Source organism: Triturus cristatus, chromosome 4_2, assembly GCF_964204655.1.
Source record: "Triturus cristatus chromosome 4_2, aTriCri1.1, whole genome shotgun sequence".
In the NCBI taxonomy this organism is placed as follows: Eukaryota; Metazoa; Chordata; class Amphibia; order Caudata; family Salamandridae; genus Triturus; species Triturus cristatus.
In genome coordinates, this window is record NC_140586.1 from 496,668,446 (window position 1) to 496,689,048 (window position 20,603).

The following is a 20,603-nucleotide window of genomic DNA, read 5'->3' on the forward strand; positions in this document are numbered from 1 at the left end:
GAGCGTGAACAGACAGTGTCCTTATAGGAGTTTGAATCTAGATCCTTTTCACTGCCTTGCATAGGGCACAGGGTTCTTCATTGAGACCGCCAACCCCAGGGCTTTTCTAAAAGATTTGCGGGGGATTCACAGCCCCCCCACAACCCCAGGGACTGCCACCGCCCAGGGCTTTTTAAAAAAAATAAATAAAATAACCTGTGGGGGGGCTCGAGCCCATCCACACGCCCCGGGGAATACCACCTCCCCGGGGCACTAAATATTTAAATTTGGGGGTCTGTTCCGGACCCCCCAGCCCCCTGGACCACCACCTCCCCGGGGCTGTGCACTGAGATGTCATGAGTGATGTCATCAGTGATGTCACTGACCATGTCATGAGTGATGTAATATGTGACATCATCAGCAGTGCATTGCGGGGGCGCGAGTTATAGTTAGCTGAACTAACTATAACGGGGGAATTTCTCTGGTTATGTACGAGTGAAATGTCCAACTAACTATAACTTTCCCTAAAACCTATGGTTTTTTTAGTGAATATATGTATGTTTGCCATTACTTCTGGCTGTCGTTCTATTGTGCCCCATTTAATGGGTCGTTTGTTATTCAAAACCTGGAATTCCCTACATATCTATTGGCTACCTGGTTCCTGCCCAATCCTGATGATGTACTTCATAGAGAGATGCGGGACACTCTGGTCACTTTCACACCTTTGTATTAATCACATCTCTACATAAACGAAGGTCCATTAAACTATTGCCAATTCTGCTTGTGCAGTATATATTGAAGGTGTGATACCCACCAATATCGAAATGGGTCAGACTATTGTAGACCTTGAGTCTATGTGCCAGTCTTGGAGACACCAACTGTAGTGCAGAGGAGGTCAAATTTTTTTTATAGTGGGGAGCGCATGATGAATTATGGAACACTTCCCATCTTCTTCTCTGAGCAACCTTTTGTTACTTTCTAGGGCTTCAAAAGTGGTATTAAAGTCACCTGCACCAATATTAGGTCCTCAAAGGAGTCACAGTGGATGTATGACGTTACAACGCATACTTTTACAACGCATGCACTTACAACGCAATTTTTACAACGCAACATCCACTACAACGCATTCCATTACATCGCATGACACTACAACGCATTTTTAAAAACTACCTTTACAACGCATTCCATTACAACGCATACTACCTTTACAACGCATACCATTACAACGCATAATATTACATTGCATTTAAGGTAAGTATTGGATAGTATAGGGGTAAAAATTACTATTCTAACTCCAGGGGGTGCAACAGTAGGGTAAGTGTTGGATAGTATAGGGGTAAAAATTACTATTCTAACTCCAGGGGGTGCAACAGTAGGGTAAGTGTTGGATAGTATAGGGGTAAAAATTACTATTCTTACTCCAGGGGGTGCAACAGTAGGGTAAGTGTTGGATAGTATAGGGGTAAAAATTACTATTCTAACTCCAGGGGGTGCAACAGTAGGGTAAGTGTTGGATAGTATAGGGGTAAAAATTACTATTCTAACTCCAGGGGGTGCAACAGTAGGGTAAGTGTTGGATAGTATAGGGGTAAAAATTACCATTCTAACTCCAGGGGGTGCAACAGTAGGGTAAGTGTTGGATAGTATAGGGGTAAAAATTACTATTCTAACTCCAGGGGGTGCAACAGTAGGGTAAGTGTTGGATAGTATAGGGGTAAAAATTACTATTCTAACTCCAGGGAGTGCAACAGTAGGGTAAGTGTTGGATAGTATAGGGGTAAAAATTACTATTCTAACTCCAGGGGGTGCAACAGTAGGGTAAGTGTTGGATAGTGTAGTGTAATATTATGCGTTGTAATGGTATGCGTTGTAAAGGTAGTATGCGATGTAATGGAATGCGTTGTAAAGGTAGTTTTTAAAAATGCGTTGTAGTGTCATGCGATGTAATGGAATGCGTTGTAGTGGATGTTGCGTTGTAAAAATTGTGTTGTAAGTGTAGTGCGTTGTAAAAGTTGCGTTGTAAAGGTTGTTCCCCGTCACAGTAACTCCTAAAATATCCCTGGAGTTTAGTATTTATTTGCTTGATTTTGAAGTTTAATGACATTTCTGAGCAGAGTATTAATTCTCCATATGGGCGGCCTATGTGCTAGTTTGAGCTGGAATGCAATAATTCATGTAACCTGATCTAAATGTTTGTATGGTGTTCCGTGTCTCTTGGAAAATACATATGTCATACTGATCTATAAAAGAAACCCACTCTGGCACTGCTACTTTCGATATTGTTCCAGCTACGCTCCAGGACAATACATCTAAGGTATCAGTCTGTATTTCAGCACTAACACTTGTACAACTAATAAGTTTTCTTCACCATGGCACCCCTTGCTTTGTTTTAATGTGGGGGTACTCTTTTGCAACAACTGGGACTCGGGTATCAAATGAATTAAGAATGTTCTCACTTTTCTATCCAGTCAATTTACCTGTGTAATTCCTGAGTCCTGTGCAAGGAAGGCACCTGTGTGTGTCCTGGATAAGATGTTATGTTTTTAGACTTAGCATCTCTTGCCGTGTTTCCCCTGAGTTTTTGCTCTCTGACCTCCCGGTTTTGACTCTGTTTTTGCTGGGGTAGTGTTTCTGCGCACTTTTCTCACTGCTGATCAGTGGTAAAGTGCAAGTGCTCCTGTGGTAAATTGTGTTATGAATTGGTGTTTTCATGATTGGATATTTGATTTACTTGTTAGTCCCTAGTAAAGTTCACTTAGTGTGCCAGGGCCTGTGAATCAAATGCTACTAGCGGGCCTGCAGCACTGATTGTGTCACCCACGTGAGTTGCCCTGAAAAGGTAACTCAGACCCACCATTGAGGAGTCTGCGCGCAGTTTGTAACTGTCATGTCGACTTGGCCAGTGCAAACACTTGCCAGTCCCTCACCTTCCCTTTTCTAACATGTCAGCCACCCCAAGGGTAGGTCCAAGGTACCCCTGTGGGCCGGGTGTGGTGTATGTGAAAGGTAGGACATGCCCTAGTGTGTATGGCATGTCCTGATAGTGAATTACGGCCAATTTCGTTTTTCGCTATTGCAAGGCTATCTTCTCCCCATAGGACACAATGGGGAGTTTGTTTATAACACCTTATAAACATAACTGGCCCGGGGAATTAGGTAGGAAAATAAAGTTTAGTATGTCTGAACTCAGAATATAAAGATCCATCTTTTAGTAAAGGTGATTTTTACATTCTGTGTTTGAAAATGCCACTTTAGAAAGTAAGTATTTACTTGCTCAGTCATCCTGTGTGCCTCTGCTGGAATGTGGATTGCCTGTCTGGGTTTTGGATGACAGAAGGCTGGGGTGCAGGAGTGGCTCCAGATAGTCTAGGTGGGTCAGGAAAGGGCTGAATAGACCTGGGCTGCAATTGAGGAAGGGGGAGGAGATTTCTTTGCACCTCAAAAGGCCTGGTCCGCCTCTGACCATGCCGTCTCTACCTCCTGCCAGGAAGTCACACCAGAGAAGGCAGAACTGGTTCTGGCTGGGCAAAGACACTCTCTGCCTCTCTGATTTGGGGATATAAATATTGGGCCCCAGACCCATGACTTCTAGAACTCTTTTGGACCAAGAAGACTGCAAAGAAGAAGAGATGGAGAAGCTGTGAGGAGGAACTACCACATTGCTATGTGCTTTGCTGTGTTGGCATGCAGTGGCTGCTTCTGTCTTGGGCAGTGAAAGGACTGGACTGAAATTTCTGCTATCTACTTTTGCGAGTTTCTCCAAGGGCTTGAGGTAGAGCTTGCCCCCTGTTCAAGAAGTCTCAGGAACAGCAAAGACTTCAAGCTCTTCTGCCCTCAGCATTGGGTACTGTGTGTTTTGTGCTGAAACAGAAGAAGAAGCAACCCGACGACATCGAAGACGACGCTGCCGTCTCTATATCCTGAAGGCACTGCAGAGGGCACCGCCGCAATGCCGCACCGCGACTCTGGTCTCACCGATGACGCCTGCTGAGGCCGCCCCCGAGCCGGTGCTCGCACCGTGACCGTGACCTGTGGGCACCGCACTCCGCACTCCGCACTGCCTTGCTTCACGCCGATGCCTTGGTACCCCCGACGACGATGCTCCATGCTGAAATCTATGCCGCTGCTTGCACCGTGGTTCGAGGGCACTGCTCGTAAAGTTACACGACACACCGCCCTCATCCCGCACCGCAGCCTTGGCCTACTGACGCTGGCGCCATCGACTCCCGTTCGTCAGCCGACTACAGCACTTCAGCAACGACGATGCCGCTGCTTGCACCGCGACGAGCACTGCATTCACTTCGCACCGCGACCCTGGTCTCACTGATGACGCCATCTGATGCCGCCACCGAGCCGCTGCTCACACCGCGACCTGAAGGCCCACACGCCGCACTGCTGCACTTCGCACTGCAGCACCTGATGCCTACCAACACCAGCGCTCCTGACTTCAACAGAGAGGAGTTCGATCTGCAACGTTTGTGACTTTGAGGACCCCGACGACTCCTGCACCGACTTCCGGAACCGACGCCTGCGGATGCCGTTCTTTTGGAAGATCAACGAGAGGTCGCCGATGCCCTGCATTTCTAAAAGTTACCGTTTGCGGGTCTTCCTGACAGCGTAGCTGGCCCGCGAGGTTGCAGTCAGCCAGAACTGTTTGGATTTGTTTGTTCACGACGCCATGATATCCCCGAATGAAGCTATCAACATCAAGGAACTGTTTTTCAAGCATATTTTGATAACTGAAGATTTTTAAGTACTGTATTGTGGATTTTTATCGTTTTTGGTATTGTCTTAAGTATATAAAAATATTGGATATTTTTCTAAACTGGTGTGGTGTCCTTTTGTAGTGCTTACACTGTATTACTGTTGGTTATGTGCAAATGCTTCACACACTGCCTCTAAGATAAGCCTGACTGCTCGTGCCAAGCTACCAAGGAGGTGAGCAGGGGTTATTTTAGGAGTGTAACTCCCTTATCCTGACTAGAGTGGTGGTTTCTGCCTGGCTTTGGCACATGCCCTAGCCTACCAAAAATCCCATTTCTAACATCGGTTCATGCTCATGGGATCTAATGGGCGTTTGCACTTAAATTGGATCTGGGAGTTTACAGGATGTCCTGTACGTGATTATTGAATACCATATGTACTGTTTTGATGCAAAAAGAACAACTGATGGACAGAATGCTGAAACAATGTCAAACATTTACCCCCAGTACAGAGATCTGGGCCTAAATCCATATTTTTTCTGCACACCATGCCATTCCAGTTTAGACCCAGCCATATGCAGATCAGTCTTGACCTGCTCCCCATGGGAACAGTCCAGCCCGAACTGCCAAGCCAGGTCCTCAGCGGGCCAGAAACAAGAATCCTGGGACCGGTTTCAGAGTATCATCCCTCAGCAGCCAGGCTGGCTTGACTCCTGTGGCATGGTGAGCACGGGATCCACGTCTGCGCATACCCTTTCCACTTAGGGTGACAAATGCAAAAGGAACAATTGATGGACAGATAGCAGAAACAACCTGGATTTTGCAGTTCAAGCTGTACATCTCTCATGAAGAGCAGGGTCAAGACTGATTTGCTAGATCCAAACCTGGGTGACGTGGTGGGCAAAAAAACTATAGATTAAACCCAGATCTGTTGACTGGGGGTGAATGTTTGCAATGTTCAGCATTCTGTCCATCATCTGTTCTTTTTGCTTTTGTCACCTTAAGGGGGAAGGGTGTCCCCAGACGTGGCCCTGTGCTCACTGTGCCACTGGATTTAAGATAGCTTGATGAGGGGGGATACCCCGAAACTGGTCCAAGGATGCTTGTTCCTGGTCCAGAGAGGACTTGGCTGGGCAGTTCGGGCAGGACTGTTCCCATGAGGAGCAGAGTCAAGACTGGTTTGCATATGGCTCAGTCCAAACTGTGGTGGTGTTGTGGGCAAAAAAACAATGGATTAAACCCAGATCTGTTGATTGGGGTGAATGTTTGCATTGGTCAGCATTCCGTCAATCATCTGCTCTTTTTGCATAGGTACTGTTTTGAAACACAGGATTTCCAGTGCCAAATATTCTTGTTGAAACGTAGTAACCACATTCTGTGATGTGTTTATGGTATTAAAAACCTTGACCAGACGTTTTAAAGCATTGCAACATGTATATAACAACATCTATGTGATAGCACCCATTTTTGTGGTACCTGCAACTGTGAAAGCCTGCTTAGAGCTTGTTACGAAGAACAAAACCTATTTGACTGTGTATACCGAATTTTACACTACAAGGGCAAGCAGACTTATACGCCATGCTTCCACTCCTCAACTTTTGTGGGAAATTATTGATATGCTGTGTGTGCGTCGGATTAGGTAATTGGAAACAGTCTTTGACTACAACTTCTGGAACACATTAGACGTCAAATGAAAGGGCAGGACTCAACATAGCATACAGTGAGGTAGAAGTCTTACACCAGGCAAACGTTGTTAAAGGTAGAGGAGAATAGTCTATGTAATAAGGTTGTCAGAAGGAAGTTAGACCTCACAGCCTGCCCCTCCTCAGCCATCCATCTCTCACTCCTGCCCTCCAACCTGTAACTCTATAAGTGGATTTCCTGCACTGTTAGAGGCTCTTACGCTGTAGAGTGGTCATCATGAGTGCTGAATGGGGTATTCCTATCAACCAAGATCATGTGCAGCCTACTGGGAGAAAATATTCTGTGACTTAGCTTGCATCAGGAGTACAAAAGACAGTAGTAGGGGAAGAGGAGCAAGGTGAGAAAAAAAAAGTCAAAAGGGCACTGCAAGAAAGGGGGTGAAAAGAAAAGTGGGCAATGACAAGACAATATGATTGTAGAACAATAATGGGCACTATTATGTGAAAATACTGCAAATACAGATCAACGCAGTCTCTTCTGCCTGCTTCCTTACCCTATGCATTCTACCTAAGATCTTTAAGGGGCTGCCCCTACACAAGAGATGCACTGTGACACAAGCCCTGATCACCAGCCGACTGGACTACAGCAATGCCCTCTAGGCAAGAATTGCCGCACACCTTTTACAGAGACTTCAGGACTAAGATGGCTTGCCAAACCGACACGCGGACTTGTAGTGCAAAATTCTCCTCCTCCCTGTTGCCATCTTAGATGATGGCCCCACCCCGTCCTAGACACGGGCCACTTTGCTCAGCTGGGAAAAATAAAATGAATAATAAAGAGTTTTATTGCCATTTTACTTTTTTCTATCTCCTGACTCTAAGCAGTGGGGCGATGCTCCTCTGCTATAATGGAGGAGCAGACCCTGGCTATATTTTTTTTACATCAAGTTTAATACATCTGTTTAGCATGAGGCATCTATTACAACTCTCAACAATGCCTTCAGTCTCAACAATGCCTCCAAACACACTGAGCAGTCATTGTAGCTGCTTGCATGCTGCAAGCTGAAATAGATAAATGCATACACCATAACCAAAAAAGTCACACAAAGTCATACTTAGTAGTTGTATGTTTTTGGCAATTTACCTTAGGCACAAAATACCCCTACTTTGAACCCTGTCACAAATAATTATGTGCGAGCGAGTGAGGCAAGCGAGCCCGTAAGTTGTTTGGGAGATTGCTCCGCTGAGAGAATTCTAAAAATCGTACATTTCCTTCCTTCCTTATCTACGTCCTACTTTCAGTCTTTTGTCTCTTCCTCTCTACAAACTTCTTTGTGTCTTTTGCCATCCTGCTTTCCTTCTTTCCTTCCATTCTTTTTTGTACTTTTTCTGTTCATCCATCCTTCTTGTAGCCATTTATATAAACCCATCCTTCCTTTCCGCCATCCTTCTCTTCTCTTTCCATCCTCCTCTCCATCCATCTCTATTCATCCATTTAAGGGCGTGATTCTATAATAATGTGCCGCACTGTTGATAGCCTGAAAACTGTGGATTTGTGCAGATGTTGTTGGCATATTCTTTTTCTGCGTGTCATATACCACATTATGTTAAGAACAGATGTGTCTTGACAACAGGTCAATATAAATTCAAGGATTAGCACGACAGATGCTCTGATCAGAAGCCTTAGAAGTTTTCTGAAATGTATTTGTGGGATTTCTGGCCTTTTTTTGTTTGAAGATTTCTTATGAGTGCCAGACTTGCTTCACACCCGTTATTCCAGGCTTCGTTTGCATTGCAGGTTTTTATTTTGATCATTAAATCAGTAAATGGGCCTTCTTGTCAATATATTAAAATACTGTACACGAGGTGTGTACAATAGTATTGAGACATTGTAAAATATTATACACAATTTGGCATAGGTTTTAGACCAGGAGATTACTGTAACCGACTATGGACCAGGCAGTTTGTATTTGGTGTGAAAATAAATAATGTATCGGGACTGACTGCCTCTGAATTTACTGACTAGCAGTGCTGAACAGACTGGCCAACCGACAGTCGAGAAGCGGCCAATTCACAAAGGCTTGAGTATGGGAGGTGGAACTAGAGTCGCTCTGTTTTTCGTACTCTTACACGCCTTTGTGAAATGGCCCTGAAATGTCCCACTGAGAGTGCAAAGAGGTACAGACCATTCTATTCTAATAACTGGATATGAACATACGCTGGTTAGTCATATTTTACTCCCATTTCAGATGTTCTCTGACCAATTCAACAAGCATTTGTAAAAGAACACTGCAGTGGTCCTACTTGATGCACTTCAGACTCTCCCTGTGTACGTAGATAGGGCCAATGGGCAATCAGGCTTGACTTTGGGCAAGAGACTCGAGCTATAACAGATGTGAAAACGTTTGCTTTAATGTGAAGTGGTTGAATCTTATTACATCACTAGTTCCAGGCTCCAGCATGTCACAAACCTTATCTGACTGACAATTAAGACTTTTAGCTTGCTCCCAACCTGGCTGTTGGAGACCCTTCCCCAGATTTAATTATTTTACTCTTTGCACAATTGTTCCCTTAGGATCTACAACACTTGGTTGGTCAGAGGCACAATCCTGAAGCAGCAGCTTTAACTGTTTCTTTAGCCAAATACTAATTTAACCTATGAGCTCTTTCTGAGGGTATCACAGTGTTTCCTCTGCTTCTCCTTATGCTCTTTGTGATGTCTACTGATGACCCTGTCCCCTCTTCATTTCCCAAACTCCTTTTCTGCTCTAGCCCCTTTCTGGTTTCCACTATTTAAATCTCCCCAGCAAAAGTAATATGTACTTCAGCTTCCAAGACTTGTAGAAAAATGCGTATAACAAACACATTATTTAAAGAAGTGAAGCTATGATTTCTCTGATCTGACAGCTATTGCCCATATTTCCTGACTGTTTTTTTAAAGCAAATGCTTAATGAGTTACATGGAATCACAATCTTTTCTATTGGGAGATACTCACATATGTAAGTTTGCTTACTAAATGTGGAACGGGCCGGGGGACTGTTAGAAAAAAGAAGCATACCTACTACTAGATGGGAGGGGTTTATGGAGGAGTATGGAGGGGTTTAGTGAAGGTTAGGGAGGGGCTTAGGCTGGGATATGCACCCACCCACACATTAGAAAGCCTACAGCTAATCACTTCTAAAGTTACTGTAGCCGAAAAGGGACCCCAAAACAGTAGTAGAATCCTTCAGCTCAGTAGTAAGTCCAGCACCACACATAGCCAATCACTGGTTCTGCTACATCCACCCATAGAAAATAATCGCAATAGGAAATTAAAATAAAACCACATAAAAACATTGTTAACTCAATCCAATTTAATACAATTATGTAAAATAGTTACAAAAAATACAATTTAATGTAAAAACAGTATAAAAATAAAACATTTATTGTTTGAATCTAAAATATTTCAACATTCATTTTTGAATTTACAAATTAAAGTACCATTCTTTTGCATTACAATATAATTAAATAATTTTATTGAATTCTATACATCACAAGTGCCTAATAAAAATGTATTCTTTTGACTTTTGGTGCCAATTTATGTTTTGGTTTTAAACTCCAGTAAAATAGTTTTTAACATGTTTTATTTTTATATGCTTTTAAAATCAATATATAAAGAAACGCACATTTATTTGAACTATTTTAAGTAATGTATTTAAATTAGCATTATTTCCTACGGGGTTTGATTTTAAGTCCCTAGTTCTGTTATTTTCTATAGCAGGGAGTTGCAGTGTTAGTGGATGGCCATTTGTGGTGCTGGACTTGCTACTACTGTTTCTTTTGGCAGCAGTAACTTACAGTCATACATTTGGCTCCACCCCTTTTTCAGGAGGTGGAGTTGTGCAAGTCAACACTTTTGAGTATCTTTACACTCATGTTTTGTGAAAAATTCCAAAGTAGTAAAGTTACTCAAAAGTAAATTATCTTTGTGAATAACCCCGGGAGGTTGCACCCATACTCTGAGTGGATGACAGCATCATGTATTGTATTGTTTGGGGAAGACACCTTTATTTCCGAGCTGATAGATCTTTATGGGAAATTTGAAAGAGTGGACCATGAGGCACTGCCATCCATCCTTTCTGCTTGGATGGGGATTATAGGACATCTCCTGAAGTGGTTCGCTTATTTTGTACATGGCCATATCAGTTTGTGTATTTGGACCTCTTGAGGTCTCTCAAGAGCCATATTTTCACAAATCCTACTCTGTCTTTATGGAGCCACTGGGAAATCTGCAGCAGAATTCTGGTATGCCTCTCCTACTTTACTTTGTCACTACCATCATCAAAGTGTGGACATCATCAAAGTGTGGATAGCCTCTCAGTCGTAAAAGTAGAGTTAATGCCATTTGTTCCACCACGCTTTTCTCTATATGATATTCAGCCTGAAGGTATGGCTCATATTTACATATATAAGAATATCATTTACAGAAATATTGTCTGACAGAGGTATTGTGCCCTAAATATCATTTACAAACACATCGTTCCATTCGTTTATTAACTCAATTGGGACAATAATTTATTAAACCATATTTAGGAAACTGTATATATATACATCAGACAATATTTTAATAATAATATTCTGGTACCATACACTCTCCTGCACATTCTTTAGGTTTAAAGCTTGGTTTTCACTTCCTTTCTAGGCACATAAGAAGACAATTTAATCTTGTAAATAGCATCTTCCACAAAATAAAACGTTTATATTGCTTGATTTTCAATCTGCCATGAAAGATTATGTAACCTCTGGGCTAACCAGCAGGAAAGGCCAGATCAATTAGGCACATTTTTCAGTCCTAAACCCTGAAATTAGTTTTTCACTAAATTGCATATTTGGAGACAGGTCAAGAAATGCGATCATGTCATTTCCATAAATGTTTCTAAGCACTGGTTGGCCTTTCAATTTAGAATGAACTTTGAAATTTGTTAAGTTTCTTCAAAGAACCTTGCCCTGTCATACATGAATTATCTGATGGTAAAAAAAAAACAAATTGCAGGAGGCCCGATATCTATCAGGGGTCGCCTTGAGGTGCGTGGACATTCCATAGTTCACGCCAAGCTTTTTTTCTGCAGCTGCCCCGGTCTATGGCACGTTTTACCCATTGATATATGTTCCCTGCCTAACGCGCTCACGATTTGTAAGGCTTTCATATTATATTTACTTAAATTAATTTTCTCTATAATAGAGTCCTGTCAACATACTGTTTTTCACAAAGTTAATTTAACTTGAATTATACCTTTTTAGACTTTTAACATACTTTTAATTTTCTATTATCAGATCAGTGTGCGTTGTGCTTTTAGTCTATGTGCGGTGTTCCATTATCCTTTGAGATGAGGACGAATCATGAAAATGTGGCGCTGATTCTTCACCCTTCTGATCTGTTTGGGCCTCCGTAGGCCTGTTACTTAATATACATTTTTTACATCACCAGGACATATTTCAGAACTTTTTTTTCTCCATTGTATCTTTATCACTGTTCATATCCCTAAAACAACAGAAAAACAGCAAAACAATGTACTCTCCCACTCTCACTCCTACACACCTAGGAATTCCATTAGCAGGCATTTTGCTTTGTCTGCAGCTGCCAGCCTACACTCCCAGCCCCAACCACTCTTTCCAAGACTCATTCATTCATGACCAGAAAAAATCACTTAGGGCAAAAAGCTATTCCTACCAGTATACCTGCTTTTGTTCTGGGGGACCAGGCCTATTCAAATCAAAGCAAGTGAATAACCATGCCCGTATTTTCTCAAAATACCTCCTTCCTCTCGTCCTATTTCTTGCCTGCCCTACTATTAAAAAATCCATCCATGCCTGCTGTATTCCTTTTTCCAGGATACAAACTGTGAGTTTTCTATGCCTAATGTGCCCTTAATCACTTATCCCCCACAACTCTCTGGCATCTGTACCATTCAGGTATCTGATTAAGGCCTGATGCACAGAACATTTTTTATCACCATTCTTTATTAGTTATTAAGAGCAATATTGCAAATGTATTAAAAAAAAGAAGGACTGAAGTGACAAAGTAGTGTCAGAAAGAATGCTCAGAATCCACCCCTAGCTTAAAAGGATATAGACTGAGCAATATCCCAAACGTAACAGAAAGGATAGTCCCCCAATGATGTAAAGAAACAAACATAACACCCCTCACCCACTAAGAGCAACAACAGTGTGTACACAGTTCCACCAGTAAACGACTCACAGAAGCAGGCTGCAGTGGGTGAGCGAACAACAATACTCCAACAGGGGCTAGACAGTACGGTGTAGGTACATAGGGGTTATATAGTATCAGGGAAGGAGCAAGTAGTGAATAGGGTCGGCCTCACAATGAACTATTCACAAGTGAGATCAACCCCTTAGAAACGAGCTCTAGGTGTCTACAAAGATCTACAATTTGTCATTAAGTTTTTAGATCAGCCTTTCAAACTATGCCACTTTGTATCTGCTCTCTAGCAATGACTAGAAAGAGAGGGGGGTGGTCTTGTTTTCCAAAGGTGGAGAATGCCCAACTTGGTCACACCTAGGGCAGTGGAAAGCCATGTGTTGGCATGTATCATCAGAGTGGAGAGGTCTGTGGTGCTGTGCTGTAAGGTCAGGCTGGGGGTGATTGGGGCTGTCTCCTGCAACAGTCCCAGATCTGGCTCCAGTAGACGTATCGAAGGGTGCATTTCCATAACGCATGAACAATACCGCATTCCAGCTCCCCTTATCTCCAACACCCTGAACTAGGGCTTAGGTTAGCTCTGTGTAATTTTGCTGGGGACCAATGCCCACACAACATTTTCCAATATGAATGAGATAGAGTATCTTCAATTTGTTTTCTACACCTGTACTGTACTATCTCTAAACTCAATTTTCTGTGTCTTGCAGAACCCTCTGGATCCTCAGCGCCCTGATTTTCTTCTTTGATTTTCTCATCATGTGGCCTATTTATTCAGAAACATCTGAACTGGCTTGGTGAGACGTACCCGAGCTTTGGCCTACTGGGAAAAGTAGTTTGGCATGCCACAAGAGTCACGAGATCAGGACTGCTGCCAGCATTATTCTGCCTTTATTGACACAGTAATTATTTGATTCTTGCACTTTGATGAAGACACTTAAACTCAGGAGTCACAATGAATCTGAAGAGCATTTTTAGACCTGGCATCCTTGGCGTGACTTCCCCAGACTTTTTGCCTTCAGGGCTCCTGTTTTAACTGTTTCTGCTGAATTTGTTTTTGCTGGATATAGGAATCTGGGCACTCCACCCCTGCTAATCAGTGATAAAGTGCATGTGCTCTCTGCTTAAAACATGGTAACATTGGCTTAGCCACAATTGGAATATTTAATGTACTTATAAGTCCCTAGTAAAGTGTACTACATGTGCCCAGGGCCTGTAAATGTAATGTTACAAGTGGGCCTGCAGCACTGATTGTGCCACCCACTTAAGTAGCCCTGTAAACATGTCTCAGTCCTGCCACAGCAGGGCCTGTGTGTGCAGTTTTAAACTGCTATGTCGACCTTGCAAGTTATCTCACTTGCCAGGCCCAAACCTTCCTTTTTATTACATATAAGTCACCCCTAAGGTAGGCCCTGGCCAGTCCCTGGGCAGGGTACAGTGTATTTAAAAAGTAGGACATGTACCATTTAAGTTTTACATGTCCTGATAGTGAAATACTCTTAAATTCGTTTTTCACTACTGCAAGGCCTATCACTCCTATAGGATGAATTGGGTTTGCTTTATTACATTTTATAAGTGTAATTTCTAATTTGGAAGAAATGGGATCCTCAAATTTGGTGTCTCTGGAATCAAAATTAAAAAAAACAACTTATAGTGAATTTGGATTTTAAATTGCAATTCTGAAAGTAGCACTTTCTAGAAAGATGCATTTTCTTATTTTAACCATTTGATGCCTTCTGCCTGTACACGTCTGGGGTGGGTGACATCTGCCTTTGTGCATTCCCTCTAGACAGACACATTCAAAGGAAGCTTGGGTGTGACAGTTGGCCCATTCACATCCTGATGGGCCATCCTGGGCAGGATAGAAAGGAGGAGCAGACACATACACCTGAAAGGGGTGCATTACCCTGTAGTGAGTCTAGAGCCAGTGCAGGAAAGGCAGGGACTTGTGCACTTCAAAGGCATCTCTGTGAAGTCTCCCCCACTTCAAAGGCCCAGCTGGGTATAATTACTGGACCTCTGACACAACCAACTCAGAACACTTCTGGAACTGAGGACATTCTACCAGGAAGAAGGACTGCTGTGCTGCTGGAGGGACTGACACCCTGCTGGACGGCTCTGTTTCGCTGGCCTGCTACCTGCTTCCCTCTGGCTTGTGAGTGAGAATGACTTGACCTGCATCTCTACATCCCAGAAGCTATGTATCTCCAAGGGTTTGTTGGCTTGTCTCCTGTTCTGAAGTCTTAGGGATATCAAAGACTTCTCTTCAACTTACAAACAGCACCTGGACTTTGCTTGCTGCAAGTCTTGCTCTGTCAAGTGGTGCAAATCCAGCCATGGGCCCTTGGAAGTGAGTATAAAGTGCTGCATCTGCCAAAACCCACTCATCTACACTGTTGCGCCGATCATAAATGATGCATTACCGCCAATGAGGGAACTAGATCAATGCATCGCACTTGGAACCGCCGCATTGGTTCTGGAACCACCGCTTTAGAACCGATGCATCGCTGCCACTGTGTGGAGAAGATCATCACATCGCCCCTACCGTGCGGAGAAACACAGTGCATCAGATTTGGAACCGACACATCACTGCCAGAACCAACGCATCACCGCTGCTGTGTGGAGAAATCCAGGGCATCATACCAACTGTGTGGGGATCACTGACGCATTGCTCGGCTACTCCCGCATCTCGTTGTTTGTGATCAGTATCAAGGTGCTTTTGCTCAGCGCGCTCTGGGTGGGTCCTGTATCCAGCCCACGATCAATCGCAGTTGGCCTGAACTCTTGGTTTGTCCTGGTATAGTGAGACTAATTAACACTTTAAGAGCTTACTACTTATAAGCGCTATTTTTGCATTTAATCTTATTCATATCCCGACTTCTACTAATTGCATTTTTGTTCTTTGGGTCTTGTGTTATTTATAAAATTATTCTCTATTTTTCTGGTGTGGAGTCTTTTTGTGGTGTTTTTACTGTGTTACTGTTTAATGTGTTGCACAAATACTTTACACGTTGACTCCTGAATTAAGCCTGACTGTTCTGTGTCAAGCTACCAGAGGGTGAGTACAGGTACATTTATGGTGTGTTTGTGGTCTACTCTGACTAGGATTGTGGTTTCTGCTTGGATCGGGTGCATAGCTCTCCCAACCAAAAGCCCAATTTCTAACAAGCATGTATTACCCAGAAAGCACACTCTCATCATTCCAAAGATTGATCAAAATGTCACATGATGCTGTTCAGCATGACTGACTCCTGCCGTGACAGCTTGTCGTACACCTTACATTGAGTAAGAAATGTAAAGATATCAGTTCACAATCTTCCTCCACAGTGACAGAAGGGTAGATATGCTAGATAGGATGAGTCCTCTGAACTTGTTGAACGCCACATACTTCCAGCATAGTTAGTTTCTCTGATGCAAGTGTTGTTCAAGTTGCCACACATATATTCCACTGTGAATGGATGTAGAGTGACAGATATTCATATTCATCCTATTTTACGCAGTCTGTAGGTTATCTTATCAAGCCCGGTGCGCAGTTTTTGTAGGTCGGTTTAAGTCATGGACTAAGATCCTTCTTGCTTAGCAAGGCATGAGAAAGGAAAAGGACACACTATTCTACTAAGAACAGAAATGGCCTTTCCTGAACATTTTTCACCTCATATTGATTGGAAATTAACATTAAACCTAACAGTATTGCCATCATCATTGAAATTCTTGTGATTGGATAGCTAATGACCCCAAAGTATTACTAAAGCTGCGTGCCCCAACTGGGGAGCGTCCCCTGATGCACTGCTTTATGTCCCTATCAACGGGCTTAATATTCATAACAACAAATCACCAGTCGTGAAACAATTCAATTTGTATTTATTTTCAATGGTGGTATTCGGTAATCTTCATCCCACCTGTCATTAATAGTAATTCTTCATTTAAAAATTTCAAAAAACGATTAGTATGAGTTTCCAATTTATTATCCAAGCCTAATGCATTTCGGGCTGGTATAGCCCTTCGTCAGGGGATAAGTGATCTGAAACAAATGTAAATCAGCATCAGAGCAGATAACAGCCATCGGCTGTTCTAAAATAATATTTGTTACACGTACGATATTCAAGTGGCGTTCACGGTCGTCTTACTTTTAGGTCAATGGGGTCTTCCTCTATGTTTAACCGTCTGACATATGGGGAGACGTGTTGAATTCACTGCAGTGCATGGATCAGTTTTGTTTTAGATTTGCTCGCTCATGCTTGATTGTCGTTTTTTAACTTTATTCATGTGTGATTTTCATAAAGCTTTTGGTGCTTTATATTTGTTCAACATTCAATGATACTTGTACATGTTCTTCACAGAGTCATTATCACTGAAGGTTGTAGGTCATTCACCAAATTGTTTGCTGGAATGCTATAATAGTACGACATCACTGGTAGAGATATGATGTATCGCACTTGAATATCATACGTGTAACAAATATTATTTTAGAACAGCCGATGGCTGTTATCTGCTTTGATCCTGATTTACATTTGTTTCAGATCACTTTCCCCTGATGAAGGGCTATACCAGCCCGAAATGCATTGGGATGGGATAAAAAATAGGAAACAAATAATAGTATCCATTTTTTGAAATTTTAAAATGAAGAATGACTACTAATGACAGGTGGGATGAAGATCACCGAATACCACCAATGGAAATAAATACAAATTGAATTGTTTCACGACTGGTGATTTATTGTTATGAATTTTAAGCCCGTTGATAGGATGGAATGGGAATTTATTTATAGCATCTTATAAGCATAACTTTCCACTGGGACAATATAGAAAGATGGAGTGTAGTATGCTTGAACTCAGAATATAAAAATGCATATTTAAGTAAAGATGATTTTTATATTGTGTGTTTGAAAATTCCACTTTTAGAAAGTGGGTATTTTGTTTGCTTAGCCATCCTGTGTGCCTCTGCTGTTTTGTGGATTGACTGTTTGGCTTTGGATTGACAGAGGCTAGGGATGTGCATTCACTGTAGAGAGGCACAGGGAGGGTTGAGGTGTGCCCTGCCTCTCCTGGATGAGACAGGTCTGAGATAAATAGATCTGGGCTGCATTTAGAGGAGGGGAGGAGATTTCCTTTCACCCGAATGGGAAGCTAGACCAGAGAGGACATAACTGGTTTTGACTGAGCATAGAGCCTCTCTGCCACAAGGGAGCAAAAAGAAATGGAATATAAATAATGGGACCCAGACCCCAGAAATTTAGATTACTTCTGGACTCAAAAGAAACCTCTGCCAAGGAGAAAAGCTGGGAAAGCTGAAGGAGAAGTACTGCCCCTTTGCTGTGTGCTGTCTGGGGGTTGGCCTGCAGTGGCAGTTTCTGTGATGGAGAGGACAAATACTTTGCTCTGTGCTGTATATCCTGCTTGAAGAAGGCCTCCAAGGGCTTGAAGTAAAGCTTGCCTCCTGTTCTGAAGTCTCAGGTCCACATACTTGACCACCAGCTCCCCTGAATTTCCTTGCTGGGAGTTCTGACTTGCTAAGAGGTGCCTGTCGCTGAGTAGGGCCTCTGGCAGTTGTTCCTGCTGTTGTCAGCTGGAAAAGAGATGCAACTACGAGAAGCGCAATGTATCCGCACCTGTTTCCTGACACATCACTGCACTGCTGTGCCGCTGAAGAAACCGACTAGCACCTGCCCGCAGCTGGAGAAATTGCCGCACACCAAATCCCGTGCACCGATCTCTGAAGTCCAAGATAAACTCCCCAATTCTGACGCAGGCCCTGCTGTGCAGCTGCAAGTACCAATGCATCGTGGGATCACAGCTGGAGAGATCAACGCAGGGCCGTTGCTGTTGCTGCATCGACAACCAACGCATTCCCCATTCACCACGCATCGCACCGGGGCACCAAGTCTAAATCAACCTCTGGGCCGCAGTAAGAAACCAACGCATCACCTCCCTGCACAGTATGAAACCGATGCATCACCTCCCCTATAGTAAGGAACCAACGCATCACCTCCCTGGCATGGCAGTAAGGAACCGATGCATCACATCCTCTGGAGTAAGGAACTGATGCATCACCATCCCTGGGCATAAGGAACTGATGCATCACCTTCCCTGTGTCTGTTTTTGTTTATGATAGTGACGCATACAAGGTACTTAGGTTGAAAGTGTCGCATCTATGGTTTGCTATGGACAGAAATGTTTTTGCCTTCTAAGGATTACATTTTAATTACTGTATTGTGGATTTTTGTCATTTCAATCTTGTTTGGTTTAGATAAAGAATACTTATATTTCAAAACTGGTGTGGTGTCTATTTGTAGCGTTTCACTGTATTACTGTATGTGTTCACAAATGCTTTGCACAATGCCTCTTAGATAAGCCTATCTGCTCGTGCCAAGCTACCAAGGGGGTGAGCAGGGGTTATTTTAGAAGTGTATCCCCCTTACTCTGACTAGGAAGAAGGGTCCCTACTTGGACAAAGGTGCAAACCATTGCCAGCTAGAGACCCCAATTTCGAACAATACCTAAGGCGTAAACAGCTGGCAAAACCCAGCCTAAATAACATAGCTGCCTTCCTGCCTTGACTCAACTATTTAATAAATCTGCCCAGAATTACCTTTTTCTAAAATTCCTTTCTCATCCTGGCCCACATGTGCTTAGGCATCTCTCTTCATAACCTGGCTATAGCACATTAACACTTGGTGTTTCTAGGCACATTGTGTGCACTCATCCATGACACAGCAGAATCTTACTTGGCTTAAAAACTCTACCTTGTCCGGTTTCTATGGTTTGCACCAAACTTGAGTCCCTCCCTCTTTTTTATATCTTTTTTATTGGTAATCAGGTACCAAGCAGTTCATTACAATCCATTTCGGATCACATCTTAGTTCATACATCTTAATACATATCAATCACAGAGCCAAAATACCAAAAAAGAGATACAAAAACTGGGTCTCTCCCCTAGATCTACCTTTGGAGGGGATTAGAAAAAGAGATCTTTTAGAAAGAATCTGCTTCCATGCTTGCATCATCCCAGATCCCCTTGAATTCCTTCAAAGCACCGACCCTCAGTGCATAAAGTTCCTCTAGCTTTTTTAACTGGCCCATTTTTATTGCCCATGCTTCAAGGGTAGCGGGAATAGAAGACTTGCACTTTTGAAGAATTAACGATTTAGCGACCAGGGACCCGGTGAAATGATACTGTTGCTGTCTCAGCGTTAACAGTTGGTTTGAAGTCAAAATTACAAATAACACCCCCTGCAGGTCTGGTTCTACATGAACATGTAGCTTTTCACTAATAGAAGCACAGATTTTAGTCCAAAAGGCAAATAGAGCAGGACAGGAAAATGCAATATGGGGCCAGTCGCCTCGCGATTGCCCACATTGAAAGCATATCGCAGACACGACTGGGAACATTTGCTGCAAATGATGTGGAGTATAGTAAAATGCCCATTTAGAATAGAAGGACATTCTCTTGAAGTTCGCTTCTCAGATGGCCATAAGACTAAAGCAACCCCAGAAAGCGAAGTCGATTTTGCCCTCAGTATTATGGGTGGGCGTAGTTGGCAGAGTACCACTACTCCGCTCCGCAACTCCGTTTGTCTCATCCCAATTAAAAAAACAGAAACCTCACATACCTTTGATAAAAAAAAAAACAAGTAACTCTCTCTTCACATGCAAGAATACATATAATCATTTCACAAAAGTGAAAATGAAAATACAGCAAGCAGTGAGACAGGTGATGATTTTGGGGTCCTCCCTAACCGAGGGAGAGAACCAAGCAGATGCCTTGAACACAAAGAGCACATCATGCTGAATGATTCATTGGTGGTCCTATCCTCCTAGGACCACCCCAGGCAAAAGTTATTGGCAAAAATACAATCCCAACCAAAGGCCCTGCAAAGCATTATGGGACGATATTCTAGATTGCAGTGAATATTATAGTATTCAATATTAAAACATTCCTCAAGGGGCAAGCTCTCCCCAATTCGAGAGCTAATACTATAATATTCACTGCACTCTAGAATCTCGCCCCATAATGCTTTGCTGGGCCTTTGATTGGCATTGTATTTTCCCATAACTTTTCTTGGGGTGGTCCTAGGAGGATGG

The 20,603-nt window shown here is 42.9% G+C and overlaps 1 long non-coding RNA gene across 1 annotated transcript in view; it reads left to right on the forward strand.

The window, feature by feature from the left end:
* The window catches only part of LOC146834601 (uncharacterized), a 134,781-nt gene extending 119,321 nt beyond the window's left edge, over nt 1-15,460 (forward strand). The window contains exon 3 of the long non-coding RNA XR_014960640.1: nt 13,233-15,460. This is a non-coding gene — a long non-coding RNA (uncharacterized LOC146834601). The remainder of the gene's footprint in view (nt 1-13,232) is intronic.
* The last annotated feature ends 5,143 nt before the right edge of the window (nt 15,461-20,603 follow it).